Source organism: Acinonyx jubatus, chromosome B2 (assembly GCF_027475565.1).
Source record: "Acinonyx jubatus isolate Ajub_Pintada_27869175 chromosome B2, VMU_Ajub_asm_v1.0, whole genome shotgun sequence".
NCBI lineage: Eukaryota > Metazoa > Chordata > Mammalia > Carnivora > Felidae > Acinonyx > Acinonyx jubatus.
The window spans coordinates 83397341-83416580 of NC_069385.1; the positions used below are offsets into that span (position 1 = coordinate 83397341).

Consider the following 19240-nt stretch of genomic DNA (forward strand, 5'->3'; position numbering starts at 1 on the left):
TTTAGAGTAGAATTTACTTATTTACTCATTTTTTTTTCAATGTAGGGAATATAAAGAAAGAACAGGCAAATATACAATGTGAAAGAACATATTCAGAAGAAAGGAACCCAGAAATACTGTAATTCCAAAAATTAGAAAACTTATTTTTTTCCCTGAAGAATTTTACCCATGAGAATTTTGCCACAAGCAACTGAAAATGAGCTTACTGTGATAGTAAGCTCAGGCTCTCAGTGTTCGTGCTAGGACTGAAATGCTTGGCTTGCACGGCATCAGAACAGTAAGCGTTAGTGCACTGTTAACATCCAGGAAGGTGGTTCACTCTCAGGTGTGGAATTAAAAGTTTTATCAGGTGACGCATGAGACCATTGGTTTCCATGTCCATTTTGCATAGGTTTTTAAGCCCCTCCATAAGTTCGCCAACTATCAGGCATACATTCCCAGATACATAAATACTTTACCAGGCACAAGGACACATATACTAGCTAACATTCATCATCTTTATTACCATCATCACCATCATCATTAATTCAATGATAGTATATATTTATTGAACACTGTAAAAATTTCATCAATTCTAAGATGCATACTTTTTTCACATTTTAACATCTCTGATGTCAGAATGTGTTTTTCAATGTTGTCTTACAATTATCATCAGTCAGATGGTGCACATGGCGTACTTGTTCTACCTGACAATATGTTTAGAAATATTACAAAAGAACCAGCATGAAAATATATACAACGAGTGCCAGCAACTTGAACTAACCAGCATGGATAAAATGGTAAAATCTTCTAAGAAGAGTTGTATGACATTAAAAAGAATATTTTGTGAAAACAAAACAAAACAAAACAAAACAAAACACTGAATCTCTTCCTCTACATTGCATCTAGGTGATCTGGCATTTCCAGTTTGCTCTCTGTGGGCCTTCTTGATCCATGTTTCAGCCAACCGACCAAACCGTTAAGAGTCTGTTCTAACTTTCTCTAGTGCAACATTAAGTGCAAAATCTCTGCTTAGTAAGCCCATATCAATAAATCTGGCCTCATCCAACTTCATATTCCTTTATTGTTTCACCTGGCACTGACTTAAAGTCAGAATCCCGCAGATGGTAGCTTTGCCCTATTGGCTCTGTGGCTAAGCATATACACCTAATATCTGGACAACCTACAGTCTAGTCAGGTTGACACATAAAATTAACCATTACAATGATTATACAATAAATTCTAAGTGATTAAAAACACACTGTGTTATAATTTAGTGTGTGTCATTTAATTCATGGTTATCTTAGTTTCAATGATATGTGACAATCATTTGTTAGACATTGCCCTAGGTATTTCATATATGTCTTCTTATCTTGCCTTATGGATAGTCAGGACTATCTATAAGATGTATTTTAAAGATGAAGGAATTGAGGATCAGACTATTTAAGCATCTTTCCCAAGGTCTTATAGCTTAGCAGTGGTAAAGCTATGCCTCTAACCGAGGTCCATATAATACCACAGAAAGTTTCTCATCAGAAGTTTAGGGACGTCTACAATTAAGATATCTGCTAGCTAGTCAAAATTTATAAAATGTTAGAGCTGGACAGACCATCTACTATGGGTAAGTGTTCATTTTTCTAGGTAGTGGGGCTACTTGGGTGAAGACCTTATATCTGCTCTTACCAAGAAGATACCGTTAGGCAGATAAGATATAATATGGTAAGTGCTCTTATGACAAGGTAAATAATTCTGAATTTGGCTATGGGATCCATGGTAGATTCCACATTATACAGATTCCACATTCCACATTATACATCAAGGAAAAATGAAAACAGGATAGAAAACAGGTCAAAATAATTGACCTCAACCACTAACATGTTGCAGAGTCAGATGAAGGAAACACATCCAATTCTTAGCCAGAATGAGAATACATTAAAATGGGAATACAAAGATAGTAGATTTCAATGACTTCTATCTTCTCCATAAAGTAAGAGGAAAGGCTGGGGTAGGTACAATGGAGATAAGAAGGAAGAGGAGTTCGAGATTTAAGGAGGGAGGGGATTGAACAAAAAGAGGTGTACCACAGAGACATAAAGATAAAATTACAAGCACCAGTGAGGACATGAGATGAAACTGAGATGAGAAATTCTTTTAACTGGAAAGGGCTCATCACTTTGGCTTCCATAATACTTTTTCAACAGTGTTTCTCACAGGTATTCAGAGAGCTTCTGAAAATGTAGCTCTCTCTTCCTAGAGATTCAGACTTCATTCATCTGTGGCAGGGTCCAAGAGTCTCAATTTTGGACAAGTTACTCCAGGTGGTGCTGATGCTAAACTTTATAAACACTGGTTAAATAGTAATTTACAATGATTTCATGATTCAACACACAAATAGCTCATTGGAACCAGATTTCTAGTATTGAGAACCAGTGCTTGCTTAGGCAGCACATATACTAAAATTGGAAGGATTCAGAGAAGATTAGCATGGTCCCTGCGCGAAGATGACACACAAATATAGTATTGAGAACCAACTAATTTGGTTTTTTCAGATATGGATGGCATCCATAATCTACCCTAACTTATAAAACTATAACTATTAAAATAAACAATATAAATATTTACTAAATATTTTTATTGCAAACCATTCCGATACAAGAGACAATAATTCAAGAAAATAGATGCACAATGATGTTAACTGCTGTCAAACTGTTTCATGTAAATTACCCATCAGCTTTCCTTTCTCCCTTATCCCCCGTCCTATAAAATCTCTCAATCCAACTTCCAGCCTATACTCATCACACTTATGACTCTGTCCTAAAGCTCAAGTTTGGGCACTTGCTTCTGGTTCTTAAAACTTTATTCTGAGAAGTTGGATGAAATTACCCTTTTAGAAAGAAGTGTGTTCATGGTCAAATAAGTTAGAAATAACTGAGCCAGAATTTGAACACAAACCCACCAAAAGCTTGAGTGAATTGGCTCAGTTCAACAGGATCTGGTTTAACACAATTATAAATCAGCACCTTTTTGTTTGTTTGTTTTGCTATAGTAGCCAGACAACTTAATTTAGCTCTGTCTCTAGAGTTTATCTGAAGATCTAGGAATAGAGCCAGTAAAAATTTTGGACATAGAGGAATTCTGGGAGAGGCATTGTCAATCTTTTGCATCACTCTAACTATTCCCACCTTGAAAAGATTCATTACTGGTAATGGCCAGTGCACCATGGACCAAAGGAAACAGCAGCATCCCTGGACTCAAAGTGTCTCATACAGCTAAAGATAGTGAGGGGTACAAGTTCACCTGATAGCCTCAGTTATCTACTGTTGTGAAATAAATTATCCCAGAACTTCATGCCTTAAAACAAAATCAGTTTATGATCCTTCACAGTGTCTATAGGTCAAGAATTTGGACAGAACTTGGCTGGATTGAGGTCTATTAAACAAGTGGAAAAAGATGAGATGGTGAGTGGAACTTGAGCAAGGCCTGGTATCAGTCAGGAGCTTACCATGCATCTCTCTGTCTCTTCACATGGTCTTTCAAGTAGTGACTTTGGGCTTCCTTGCAACATGGTAGGTTCAGGTCAGTTTGACTGCTTACGTGATAGCAGGCTTTCCTGTAAGTGAGTGTCCCAAGAGAGCTAGGAAGAAGCTGCATCTCCTTTTATGATAAGACCATTGAAGTCACATAGCATGTTACTGAATCAAACAATCACAAAAGCACAGCGTGCTCTGGTAAGAAGACTGTCTAAAGTTCTATGAACATGTGTTAAAATTACCACATTGAGCCACTGATAACGTCCCCTGGTTCTGAGCTTCTCTGAGCATCCATGGCTGAAACTAGAAAAGGGAAAAATACATGGATATGTGATATACAAGTTGGCTTATGTGTGCACTATATATGTGTGTGTGTGTGTGTGTGTACATATATATTATATGTATACAAGTTGCTTATATGTCTGTGGGTCAAAAGATACATGTCAGGGATTATAAGGAAATAAATATTTACATTTAAAAATTTATATGAAGTTGTTTCCATTGTATTTGAGGATCTCTAAGGATAAGCATACATGTATTAAGACTGTATGGGTGTCTTGCTTGAGTGATGAAACCACTGTACATTTCTATTTAAAGTCATTTTCCATGCCATCTTATTTAAATGGCTTGAAATAAATGGCTTGAAATAAATTTATTTAAATGGCTTTAAATAAATATTTAAAAAGAAAGGGCATGGTCCCTTTAAAAATTGAAAGCAGATCCTTGGTAGATGTTACATTTTTAAATGGCAGTAAATAAAGAAACCCACTTGATGATTAGGCGTTGCTTATGAAGGAGGGTGGGGTTGAGTGAGTGAATTAAATTCATTGCCAGGAAAATTCTTTCCTGATTAAAGATAAAATTTCACAGGTTTTCATACAGATTCCATCCTGCTTGTGGTTAGCATCTGAGGATGCTTACAACTCTGTCACAGTTTGGCTCATTCTTTGTTCCCTCTTAATGTAGGTCTTCTAGTCTCCTCAGTGATCTGTGTTCTGTTATTTAAGTTGTCTCTTCGTAATTTTAACTGGTCTAGTACTGAGATAATCCATACCCAGTGTTAAATCTTGTCCTCAGAAATTTCAGCCCAGGAATTAGAATGTGCATTTTAGTAATTTTGGTCATTTCTTGTTCTTTTCAGGGTTACCTTAGTTCCAGATTAAGAGATCTGTCTTTTTTCCTTGAACAATTTCTCCTCTGCTAAGATGCTACAGAACTTTGAATTCTATCTCTAGACAGTTATTCCTTAGGGAAGTTTCCCAAATTTACTTCTTAATTGTTTCTTCATAAGAATTATTTGGGAATCTCATTGAGCATAGAATTCTTGGCTTACCTCCAAATTTCTTTAATCAAAATCCAAAAAGGGAGGAATGGCAATCTCTTTATATGATAAGTTGTTCTATACGTAACAAGTATTAAGATCTGGGAAATTTGGAAAAGACAAGTTGGCAAACTTCTTTGTTTCCCTCCAATGTTTGTTTATTTTGAGTGAGAGAAAGAGTGTGTGTAAGCAGGGGAGAGGCAGAGAGAAAGAGGGTGAGAGAGAATCCTAAGCAGGCTCCACGCTGTAAACACAAAGCCCAGAATAGAGCTCAATCTCATGAACAGTAAGATCATGACCTGAGCCAAAATTAAGAGCTAGACACTCTAATTACTGAGCCACCCAGGCATCCCAGAGTTGGCAAACTTCTTCTGTAAAGGACCAGATAGTAAACATTACTGGCTTTTTGAGCCACATGATCTCTGTTGTAACTACTCCGTTCTACTGTCCTTATATTAGAGCCACAGGCAATATATAACAAGTAATCATGACTGTGTTCCAATAAAATGTTATTTATCAAAACAGATGAGCCTGATTTTATCTGCAGATTGTCATTTTCTTACCTCTGGGTTTTGGAAACTATAACTCATATTTATTTAGTTCTTATTGTTACTGATATTCTATATATAAATTGTCTCCCCCATTCTTTACAATACATGGTGATGAAGATATCAATATTTCCATTTTTCAGAAGAGGGAATTGGAATTAGGCATTTAATTCTAGAACACAGTATCTAGAGGAAGGTGCTAAATAAATGTTTCGTGTATATATGAAGAATTGATTGGGTGGATAGAATTTGGAATATATATTATAACAAGACATAAACATTTGAAGTTTCATTAATTCATCCTCCATTTATGAAATATTTATTTAGCTATTTTATACACAATCATCTGCAGACATTGCTAGTAAAGACGTAAGGATGAAGGAGATTATTTTGGAAACAGAATAACAGAAGCCAGACAATAAAACTTGGAGGGAAGTGACATATAATGGCATTTTACCGAGACAAAAAGTCTAAACTGACATTAATTTAGGTTGAGATTTTTCAATTCAGCCTCAGTAAACATTTATTCAATCTTGTCTTGGAGTGGAGAATTTGCTTAATTGAAATTTCCAAAATATCATTATTTCCCTAAAAGTATTATACCCTGAGAATTTCTTGAGTTCGCTCAACCCTGACTTAACTTACTAATATAACTACATTGAAACTCAAAAAGTAACTAAAAAAATTAACTATGAAAATAAAACGTATTTTTTCAAAATAAATATTATTAAAGAAGTCATCCCTAGAATTTGAAATAAGATGTTTTCAGAGAGACAAAAATGCTGCCAGAGAGAGAAAAAGTGAGTGATTCTCATGGATATCTAATGGGATATTTATTGATGTATTGAAAAATATATTTAAAAGTTGTGATATACAAAACACATTTGAAAATTAACTACAAATATGAATTATTAGAACTTCTAGATACCCAGAACTTTGGACATAATTGGAAAATTAATATTTTAATCTATCTTCAAACCTATATGTGTCTCAAGGGATTCTGTCTTGAATGATCTTTAAAAGCTCTAAGGCAAATGTCCTAGTGCTCTTTGTGTTTCAATTTCTACTTTTGTAAGAAGAAGAAAATAATATTCCCTGTCTTATAAAACTGTGAAGGTTAAGTACATTAATACACATAAAGTTCTTGGAACCGTGCCCTGCACCAATACAAGCTCAATACATATTACCTATTACTTTAAAAAAAATCTTTATTTTATAGCACTTATGTCTTTTGAAGTGCTCCATGAAGAAATGCTTCCCCCCTTAAAAAAAATAAAATTCAAAGAAGTAGATCATTTTAAAACTTCAGATTCACAAGCTAATCAACACATTATTCAAAAAATGCTGAGTAAAGAAATTTACTCCACTTTGTTTAATTATTTCTCATATTGACTTGAACATAAAATTGGAGGGGAGTTACAAATCTTATTATTTATGTATTTTAAGGAACCCATTTGGGGCAATGCTGCATTGAAGACATTATAACTGAATGAATTTAATAGTTATGAACAGTTCAAACACTTGGAAAATGGAATAGATTCTATTGGATATCTATAGCTTCAAATTTTGTAGGTGTCATCTGAGCCATAGTCATGGCTACAGTAACTCTTCTGTACAAACTTCAACCTGTTTTGCAGAATAAGAGTCTTACCTCATTCATGTAGTGCTTCCTCTTGTTTTCTGCCCTGGGTCTCTCCTGATACACAGAGTGGGATATCAACAGGAGCCCAGTTAGTAGTCACACATATCCAACCTCAAAGTATGGGGTATTTATTACCCAAGGGATGATTTTCAACTCAGAGATGATGTAGTTCTTTACATCACTACACAAAAACTTTTTTTTTCCTTATAGGCAGATGTGGGATGTGTTCCATATCCTCCTCCCTTGAAGATCCCAGAAAGACAGAGCACCTATTCAAACATAGTGGTGATCAACTAGTAACACCTTACCATGTTGACTCCTTTCATCTTCCTTTCACCCTCTCAAGTCCTTCACTACTGTAAAGGAATTCTTTCTCAAATTAACTGCCTGCATGCGTCGCAGGATCTGATTTCTGGGGAACCTCTGCTAAGACATCTGATCTAAGATGAGAACATATATAATACATGCTATAGGCTCTATACAAAATATGTGTAGACAAAAAATTTTGTGCTTTCTATCTTTTGATCTTGGTACATTAGCTTTAAGGAATCATATGTGATACAAAGCTCACATTTTACATGGGTGGGGGGAGAATAAAGAAGATAACTTTCTACACTTAAACTCATAGAGTATCTGATTGATACTAAGGTTTATGTGAGTTTGAGTCATAAGTGGAGTTATAGCTATCATTCCTACTATTACTCAGTAAAGATCTTCAATGATAATGACATTTAGTGAACATGGTATAAATTATGCAACCAAAAGATAACTGCATGGACAGCAAAAATTGTGGTCACTGATATTATTGATAACAGAATTGATGTGTCTATGTGATCTAAAATATTCTCATTTTCTTCTTAAACCTATTGTATCATTTGGGAGATATATTGTTGAAATATGAAGACACTTAAATTATTTTGATTTGTCAAATAATTCTTCAAATTTGTTTTAAGGGTAGAGGAGAAATTCATATCATAAAAGAAAAATAAATGAAATGCAGTAATTCAATAAATAAAATTTCTTACCATCAGGAAAATAAATGAGAGACAAATGAAATTCAATAAATTCAGTATATGAAATTCTTTGCCATCAGGAAAAAGGAGAGAATTAGGCAGAAATAACCCACTTTCCAAAATGAGGCAGGTTTCAACTTGAATCCACATTTGTATTTGACCATTTTATTAAGGATACGATAAATGGAAGCCTTTTGTTTTTATTATTGACCTTAAAATATATCAAACTTAAATATTATCCTCATTAATCAAATAAGTAAATCAACACCTCATGGCTTGGAATATTATCCCTGAGTTTGGCACAGCCATTGGAGACGGGCCTCAAATTGACTTTAGTTGGTATGGCATATGTGGATCACTGAGTGATTCATTTCCAGATGGAAATATGTGCTAAAAGAACTACAGTTCTGAGATGAAGCAATCGTGGAGAAAATTTTATTGAAATTGGGGAAGGTCATGGTGTCTGGCTTAAAATGAGACCATCATGGGGATAGTTCATGTAGCAGAAATGAAATCAAAGCCGTATTAGTAGTCATTATCCTCTATGAACATTTCACCTTTTACTTTCAATTACCAAAAGTGAAGGAGTCTGATTTTATGAAACTGAGAAGTAGTGGCAATATTTTGTAAGCCATTTCACTTTAATAATTTTTCAGTAGAGAAAATTCAACACTTCAAATGTCAAACTATTGGAAACATAAACAAATGCTTTCCTTTGAAGAAATAACAAGCTAGATTGCTTTAAGCATACATAAATATTAAAGGTCACAGCATACATTATAAACATATAAGGAAAAAACACTTGAGAAAAGTTAAAATAAGTTGTCATATGACGAAGGGGAAATAAAAACATATTCCCTTGATTCAAACCAATATACATCCCACTTTATATTGTAATTATTTGTGTAAATATCTTATTCCTGAATATAAACAGAGGACCAGGTAAGCATTTTATTATTGCCTTAATGGCTTCCTCTAGTGTCCACACAGTACAGTCTCAGAATTTTTGGCTAAAATTAGTTTAAATTTATAAATTCAAAACTGAACAACTCACACATAAAAAATAACTGACCCTAAATGCATGAACAAAATGTGTTCTGACGTGTTCTCATATCCATTTAGGAAAGTCAAGGTTATAAATCTTATCACTCGAGTGATAGTAATATAAGAACCAAAGAACAAAGATGAGGGACCAATTCTGCCTCCATCATCAAATCCGACACTACATTATGTGGTACCTGGACTGATGTGTAGTGTGTTATGTGACACAGCAGAAGGGAACCTCCACTCAGATATATGGATATTCTCAAGCAAAAAGCAAATGTTACCATATTTTTAGTCTTTTACACTCTAGCCTCAGCCAAAATATCTGTGTTTTATCCTTCAACAATAGAAAGGTGATAGATTCCTCTTTCCAAATGAGGCCAGTTGACCACTTTTTCTTGACTACCTATATGGTATATAATCTGATAGAAACTAAAATTCATCAAGAATTTCATAGCACAGTCGCCCACGTTTTTGACAGGTAAGAACATCTTCCCTTATAGTAGCCTTATGAAAAACTTTAGGAGAACGAAGAGAAAAAACTCCCAGAATAAACAGCTATATTTTGCCGAAGAGACTTCAAATGAGGACTCTCAACCAAGTGTAGGCATATGATATTAAATCTCTACTGGCGTGAACTAATGGATCTTGCAGGACAAGAGTATTTGCGAAAATCAGCAAAGGCAGACTTCGGCGTACTTTAGTGAGTAAGTGAATAACAGTTCATCTTGAACCTACTGTTTTTGGCAAGTTTAGTGTTTGTCTTAGGGTAACTTTAAATGTTGAACTCTGTTTTGTCAGAATTTATGTGAGCATATGAATTATGAAAACATTTTTTCTTGTCTTAAAGGATCTGAGTGTAGTGGAACCAAAAATTGATTGGAATCTTTAAGAGAAAAGACTCAAGATCCCTTTCGCTAATTCATTTTCTCCCTTTTTTTCCTCTTCTGTTGGTGTTTTACTGAAAAGCTCATGACCTGATGGAATGGAACAGAGAACATTCTGACAGGCTTTTAAAATTAAAGAAGGGGAAAATTTCCAGGGAATCCCATTGCATTTAAACTCTTCTGACTCTGTGGACAGAAATGTCACTGCTTTGCAAAGTAAAAAATTACAGTTGGAATTATTCTGCCTACAATAAAATGAATTTATAAACACATAAATTGGTTTTCAACCAGTATCTTAAGGATTATAATAATATATCTACAATGAGGATTATTTCTTCTATTCTATGAGCCAGTATTGTCCTCATTAGATAATACATGCTTCTATACAATCTTGTTAGATAATGATGTGCTGTAGACAAAAAATATTGCAAAATAAGGCATATTCCTTTCCAAACATTATTAATTGTAATGTAAACAAAATCAAGACAATTTCTATGTGATTAACCAAATACACACTATCATTAAAGAACTTATGACTTCTTTGATGATCTTTGGGTTGTAATGCTATTCCACATCCCACAGACTGTTTCTTCCAGTTTAATTATATAACAGTAGACAAAATGTTCCAGTAATATTTGAACTAACATCCAACTACAAACACAAAACACATGTATTCACAGGGTAAGTAAGGAAAGAACACATTGGTTAAGGATCAGGTGGGGGCTGAGTCCAAACTGGGAAGGACAATCGGGTCCACGGGGCTGTGAAAGCAGTGTGAGGGACTGGCGCTCCAAACACATACTGCCTCCCAGAGCATTCCATCGCAGGGAAATCGCTGAGCTCTATTTCTCAATTTTCTCACCTACAAAATGTAGAAGGATTTATCAGGCTGATATGATTAGGGGCCTCCAAACCTCACAAAAGAACTCAAACATTGATGAATGTATCTCACCCAACATGGTAAATATAACTGCCTGCCCTTTTACCTTAAAAACCAGGCTTAATGTGGGAGGAATTTTTAAAGTGAATTGTTGAAAACCAGTTTCAAATGTGGCATTCATTAAATTACATTTATTGAGCGTATAATCTGTCATGTTAGGAGCTCTGCTTCCCTTGCTTCTTGGTATTTATGATCTTAATATTGCAAACACAGTTATATATACAATTGGACACACAACATCTTAACTGTACCCATTAAGTCCGTGCAAAATGAAAGTGACACACTTAACATGCTAATAATTATAATATTTATATAGGACTCTATTATGTAGTAGTATCTTTACATAGATGATTTTGCTTTATTTTGCAATAATGCCTTGCAGTCAGAAAGCTATGTGTAATACTACATTCACCTTAATGATGAGGAAAATGTGGCTGTGAGAAGTTGTGACTTGTCCAAGGCAACAGGGCTAGTAAGTGGGAGAGTCAAAATTTGAGCATGTGGTTTGTTTGTTTGTTTTTGTGACTATAATTTTCCAGTTGTTTAAGTTAGCCCAGGTTTAAGGCCTTAGAAAAGTTACAATAAAACCTAAAAGGAATCATGTTGTAGAAAACAGACGATAGATTTTTTATTGAGTCTATTTGATTGGCTCTTGTAGTCTTTTAAATCTTTAATTGTGTGTAATTTGATCATATTATTGATAACAATGAGAAAGACTTAAGAAATGACAGACTAAATTCTCTAAAATAAATACATCATAGAGTTTACAGCATACTTGAACTTATCAGGAGAGTTTCTGTAGAGCAAATGTCTGATTATTGGGGATGAAATTTAGCTCTGTCACCATGCATGGCATGGGTGTTGGAAAGTTCTTGAGAAGAAATTCAGAAAAAAATAACAAGAATGGCTCTATTCCTCTCCGAGGTTGTGGCGTCTGGGGAAGCAAGTCCCTTCTCCAAGGATGGGGCTGAACAATTAAAAGCGTGGGGTAAACCAAGGAAAGAGTGAGCCTAAGGAGGAATCAAAGAAAGAAAAATTATTGAGGCACACATTTATGAAATCTAGAAAATGTTACCTTATGCCATTGGGCACATTAGTAGACTCAGAAACCCTGGCCAGGAAGTATATTCTAAATGATATATTCTTTGCTAGGTGTCTTCTTCACAGACTTAGATGCTTTATCAAAGTAGGGCTTTAGTTTTTTTTAATCAAATGTTTATGCCACTTATTTGCATTCTCTGTTAATTTTTCATATTCTAATCATTAGCAGATTCAGAAAGTTACTTAAACAGGAGATATTTCTACCGAATCTCCTAAAGTTTCCAAGTAGCTCGTGTTTGAGAAAGCCATTCAGGTAATTTTTGTTTGGATGGGATAATGTTCTAAGGCTTTCATATAATCCATTAGTTACTCATTATCTTCATTAATCTTTGACTGTTTAGACATTTTTGATGAAAAGAAATGTTTTATTGTCATCCAATATTATTGTAGGATGATTAATGTCAGAACAATTCATTCTTTTTGTGATGTAGAATAATATCTTTTCAGAACAGCTAATGACCTATTTAACCATTAGGTAATTTTTTCAATAATAAAAAGTTTGATTATTAAAATAATTTTCTAATATTTGGAAATTTTCTCACATTAGAAAAATTAAATTAGATTAAAATCAGGATAAAAAATATAATTTATAATTCAGTTGCTTTGATCCACAGGTAAGTTTCCTAATTTTCTTTTTTCTGCTTTAAAATTGTGACATACAGACATTCAGGTTGAAAGTTTAGCAAGACTTCAGAAGTTTGTCAATATCTTAGATATAGACCTCATTTTGGAAAGAGTCTTCTAAAAATCCTTGAATTTTCTTACTTTCTCTGAGTAGAGAAATAAAGATGTTTTTAAACTTCTCTTACACTCCACAACCATGGCTTCCAACCTCTCCTCCATCACAGCCCTGGTAACATTGCACCTCTACACTAGAGCTTTCCCCAACTAAGTTCTTTCTTGACATCAGCTCTAAATACCCTGTAAATAACTTTTATTATTTATTTAATTTGAGTGTAATTGACATCCAATGTGACATTAGTTGCAGTATATAACTATAAACGTCTTTTAAAAACACCGGTGCCCAGATTCCCACCCCAACCAGTGATCAGAATCCATGAGTGGGGCCAAGGCATCATTTCATTTCAAAATCTCCCCAGGTAATTTTAATAGAAAACCGGGCTTGAAAACCTGTGGCTCAACACTTCCTTCACAGTTTAGTAGTGAAAAATTGTTCCCCAACTTTGGTCTGAGCTCAGCACACTTCTGGGCACACATAGGTTTTGGTTAAAAAGATACCATTTACCCTGTGACTACTCTATAGACCCTAATAGAGTGAATTGCTCAACTCTCAGTTACTAACTTAGTGATTTCATGTCTAACATAGAGAAGAGCAAATGCATATTTGTTTTTAATAAAGATAAATTCTTATAGGAGAGTCTAATCAGAGCACTGCTGTCTCTTTCCTCTTCGTTTTTTCTAGCAGATGCAGTTCATAGACTAAAAGAAAATCAGATTGTGGAGTGGACAGATGTGGACTAAAATCTCAATAATACCACTCAAAGCAGTATGTCTAGGTAAATGGTTTCATCCTGTTGAGATTCATCTTCCACAGATGTAATATGAGGATCAATATCCCATCTGCAAAGTTGATTTGAGGATTAAATAAGAATATGAATGTGAACTACCTGTCACATAAGAAGTTTTCTAGAAGCATTGTTCCATTTCCTTAATAGATCATACACTTTAAAACAGTAGTTTTTAGGGGTGCCCAGGTGTCTCAGTTGGTTAAGTGTCCAACTTTTGATTTTGGCTCAGGTCATGTTCTAACCATCTTAAGATCGAGTCCCACAACTGGCTCTGCACCAGGCACGGAACCTGCTTGGTATTCTCTCCCCTTTCTGTCTGCCCCTCCCCTGCATGTGCTCTCTCTCTCTCTCTCAAAATAAATAAATAAATAAATACATAAATACATAAATCTTAAATAAATAAAGTAAATAAATATTTTTTTTAAAACCGGTAGTTTTTAGAGAAAAACAAATACCATATGATTTCAGTCATATGTGGAGTTTAAGAAACTAAACAGATGAGCATAGGGTAAGGGGAAAGAAAAGAAGGAGATGGAGGCAAACCATAAGAGTCTTAACTATAGAGAATAATCTGAGAGTTGTTAGAGGTGGGCAGGGGATGGGCTAAATGGGTGATGGGCATTATGGAGGGCACTTGTTGTGATGAGCACAGGCCCTACTTAAAATTTAAAAAATGAAAATAAAATTAAAAGTATCCAATGTCTCAAATTAATTAATTAATTAGTTAATTAATTAATTGAAACTTTAAAAAACCCAGTAGTTTTTACACTGAATTTCTAGGAGCATAGAGCTCAATGGCAGCTCCTCAGTGAGTGTGGTTGGAATAAGTGAGAGGCCTCAGGAAAAAAAGCTCCCACCCCCAAAAGTCAGGTTCCACCAAAGGGGATCCACTTTGATCTATTTTATTTAGTGGATTTTGACATGGGATTTCATATAATGAAAAGAATTCTATTGAAGGGAAAAAATGCATAAAGCCACTGCTCTAAGTTATCGTGGCAGTTAGCACTTGTGTTTTTCTATCACCATGCATATTCAGTACAAAAGCACATGTTGAATTATTTATATCATTACTTATAACATTGGATTTAAAACTTGTTTTTACATAGTAAAAAATAATTTGGTACTCTGTACTTGGACCACAGCAAAAGATCACATTAGAAGAAGTAGCTCTTAGTAAGGCTTATCATATAGTGAATAAACCAGATGATAAATTACTCAAATGACATACCTCTGATTAAGCCAAAGTACCAAACACTAAAGTGACAAGTGGAAGATTTATATTTTAAATGTGAGTAAAATACATAACAAATGTAGCATTTTAAAAGATTTTAAGGAGTCAATAGAACAAAATCGATACCAAGAAGAGAATAATTAACTAATGTAGCTTAGGCAAGATGATCTCATAGAACATGTAATCTTTCCCTTAGTTCAACTATAATAAGAATTAATGGGATCAACAGTAGTCTGGAATTTCTATAGATACCAGTCAGTTGTTTATTGTTTTCCAAAATAGCAGAGAATACATGGCCTTCTTGCTGTTTCTAATTTAACAAATGTAATCACATTACTATAAACATAGTTGCTTATCATATTCATCCAAATTTCTGGAAAATATTAAGATTTATTGTCAAAGTAATGAGAACAAAAGAAGTTGTGCCCTGGATTATTTTCTGTCGGGTATTTCCTGTTGTTTTCTGCATACTTTTTATTGCAATCATGATTGCAGCTGAACTTCATTAATATTCTCTCCCAATCTCCCCCCCCCCACCCCTTGGAATTGGGTGACTAAAATTACCAGGAAAAGTTCACCCTTAAATTCTTAATGGGTCACCACAATGTTTTCTTCCTTGCTGCATAGATCACTGGAGTCCTTAAAATCCATTTTGGCATGCAATACAAGATAGTCTACAACAGCAAAATCCATAAAAATGGACAATTTAGACAGAGGCAAGAAACAGCTAATCAAAATTCCAAATGAAAGCCTTGGTAGTTGAAATTTATTTCAGTTTAAAGACTGCACAACTTGGGTTCCTACATTTCTACATACATGGTCAGTATTCGTAGTGGTAAAGCATGTATTTTTTAGTCATCATTTTCAAAAGTGGCTTTTCAGTAAAATAAGGAAGCACATTGACCCTCTAATTCAACTTGCTTCCTAGAAATGAAAAAAATCATATGCAACTTCTAACAATCTTGTTCCATACAATATTAGCATCATTAGTCTACCACACACATTTATAACCATTTTGATTGTGGAACAAACATTGCCAAGCAAGAACCAGGTTAATGCATTTAGACACTGTCAGATCAAGATAGCACATGATACAAATAACTTCTATTTAACTTCAAGTTGACCAGACACATATTCTCTTGGAAAACCAGCAAGTCAACTTCATTAATTAAACTTCTTTCGTGAAACAAACAAACAAACAAACAAAAAAGTGAAACTTCAGTTATCTAGAAACTGTTTGGAGATTAATACAATTTCAGTGGCATGATTACTGGGCATACTGCATGTCAGGTATGGTACTAGGCATGGAGTTAAAGACGACCTCCTCAAGGACATCACAGGCACATAAACACATGGAGTCAGAACAGTGCGGTAATTGCAGTAATGGACTTGAATATAGGGCACAGTGATGGAGGAGGACATAGAAAAAGTACTGATTGATTCTGGAACAACCATATGCAGTTACACAAAAGAGGGAGACTGAGCCCAGTGTTGAAAGAAGAAATGTGAGAAATAAGAAGGCAAGGGAAATACGGGTAGACGAAGTGCTCTAGTCAGAAGGAAGACAGACACAAAGCACTGAGGTAAGCATAGTGTAATGAAATGTTTGAAGACATGCAAATATGTCATAGGGGAGTGAAGTTTGACTAGATGTGGCAAGAATTAAAGTCACATATGCAGAAAAATTCTTGCATGCCATGTAAGTCTTTCCTTTGTATACCAGTGGTACAAAAACTTTTTCAATGACACAATTTGTCAAATAAAAAAAATAGTCCTCCAATATATGGATGTTTATTTATTTATATAATTGTATGTGAACTCCATAAGGACAGTTTTTAAAACATGAGTTTTATTTATTGATATCTCTCAAGTGTCCATAAGCATACCTCACACGGAGAGGACTAATAAATACCTGTTGAGTGTACATTACTAAACACAAATAAAGGTAGAAATTTCAAGCGGATGTGCTAAAGATGAAATAAAATGTGGTTTTGAGGGGTTTTCTAATTGGAATGGCTTTATTATCATTAGCTGATATCTCAAAGGACAATATAAGCTTGGAGGCTCTTTTATAACGATGGCAGATGTAAATAAATATATTAAATACCCTTCTTGATGATTTTGAACTTTTTTGCCTACTATCTTCTCAAATCTTTCTAGATCATCCTTCTCTTTTCCTTGTGATGTGGCTGGGAGAAAACTTGTGTTAAGGGAAGAAGGTGTTTCTGCTCTATAACTTTTAAATTGCTCTCTTATGCTTCTTTACTAGTATTGTCTTCAATCAGTGATCTGGGGAATTTTTCTTAAGCACCTTGCCCATTTTTTGAGATTTAGTAAAGACTAAGTAATAAAAATGGTACATTCACTTGCTGATGTATATAAATTGAGGTACATTGAGATACATTGAAAGTAAATGAAAGAGTGAGGGCGTTATCATCAAACTCCACTGTAGTAGCCCAGTGCTTGCCTCTGAATTCTTTATATAACCATGCATGACCATTGAGACTGAAGGAGGGCACCAGGGCCTATCTGTCTATTACATATCAATGCAACATAATAAATTTCTTTTTAAATATAATAAATATAGTGTAATGAATGTAAATATTTTAATATTTTCTTCTGACAATCTAAAGGATTATTTAGCCCTTCTGAGGTACATGCACCCCCATTTAGAGACCATGGTTATGGAAATAGAAACTATGGGAAAAAATTAAGCATGCAAGTGACATGTTTAGGCTTGAATTGGAAGAACTGCCCTGTAGCCAAGTTTCCTAGACGGCTTTAAGTATGTATTTTAATTTTATTACTTTGGATGGACAAAATACTTTCTAATATATACTTTGGACTTCTTTATTAGTCATTATCTTAATGGTACTTACTGTTTTCTTTTCTTTTTTAAGTGTATTTTTTAAAGTTTATTTATTTGAGAGAGCTCTAGCAGGGGAGGAGCAGAGAGAGAGGATCCCAAGCAGGCTCACGCCATCAGTGCAGAGCCCAACGCAGGGCTCTATCTCACAAACTGTGAGATCGTGACCTGATCCAAACTCAAGAGTAGGATGCTTAACTGATTGAACCATCCAGGTGTCCCAGTACCTATTGTTTTCTTTATGACTTATTAGATCGTGCTATAATGCAGAGAGGTCTTGAGTCTATTAAGTTTTTTTAAGACCATAAGTCTTTATATTAAATGGTCTCATTTATTATTCTTTAAAAAATAATATTTTTTACTGATATTCAGAAAATTTGGCCTTTTCTCTTGTATCTGGTTAACATTATTATTATTGTTATTACGTTGGTTCTTGACTCATTCAATTTAATATATATATTCAGAGGGCTTGAAACCCAGAGTACCAGGCTTAGTGAAATCGTATCTAAAATAAGACAAAAACTTTCTGAGTCAGGCCTAAGGAATATTCCTCTAAGGAAACTTAATATGTGACTTAATATGTGGATTTGATGACCTTGACACTTTTCAGAAGTATTTGGGGGAGGAGGGGCTCAATTTTTAGGTGTGGGATATATATTCCAGATAAGCTGAACTGTCAGACTCCCAAGTTCTAGACAAAAAAGCACTTTTTACACTTAAAGTTTTGATGGTAGTACTTTATAAAGACTTGTTAAGATTTCTTTTTTATTTATTAGGATATTTGCACACTTCTAAGCTTACTGATTAGAGCTCTTTGAAAGTTGAGTATATAAAAACAGGGAAAAACTTTGACCCTGGCATGCAGATTGAGGACCGCTGAAAAGTAAGATAAAGAGGAAGGAAAGGAATAGGGGCTAAGGAGGGTCATTGTATACAAAATCTAGAACTTATTCTGAGCAGGAGACTCTCATGACCGGAAGTGAGTGCTGCATGAAGTCACAGTTCAGATATATAAGAGTAGATACCTAGGTTGATGGGTAAATACAGAACAGACATGTCTCAGTTGCTGGGTCAAAGAGAGGGGACATGGCCACCATCCTTGGCAAAGTGATAATACCTTGGCAATGCTCACAGCTGGGCAATTGCTCCTCAGGGAGCTCCTAAGAGGAATTCAGGCTGAACTGATTCTCAAATAAATCAATTTAATGTAAACAGAATTGTCTCTTTCATGTTAGTGGGTGCCCAGTGAATCAAGTTTTATTTACTCTACTGAATAGAAGGCTAGTCAACTCTCTTTTATGTAAATTTGCATAGATACAGAAAAGTACCCAAAGTAATACAAATATACATACGCATCTGCTCAGAATTAGTTCATGTTAGTATTTTATCTTACTTGGTTCAGACTGCTGTTAAAGAAATAAAATGTTGTAGTTCAACTTCTCTTTGAATCCCTTCCCAGCTTCAAAATTGAGACACTTGGCTTCCTGCTAATAAGGGCAATTTGGAGTTTGAGAAATTAACTGGAAAAATAAATACATACAACTGTATTTTCATCCTAAATTCTAGGTTGTGCTGCACAAAGGACAAAGGGAAGCATTACCAATTTCTT

At 34.6% G+C, this 19240-nt stretch overlaps 1 non-coding gene across 1 annotated transcript; it reads left to right on the forward strand.

The window, feature by feature from the left end:
- The first annotated feature begins 2408 nt into the window (after positions 1 to 2408).
- On the forward strand, positions 2409 to 2516 carry LOC113598939 (U6 spliceosomal RNA). The gene has a single exon (XR_003419706.1). It is a non-coding gene; the product is annotated as a U6 spliceosomal RNA (small nuclear RNA).
- The last annotated feature ends 16724 nt before the right edge of the window (positions 2517 to 19240 follow it).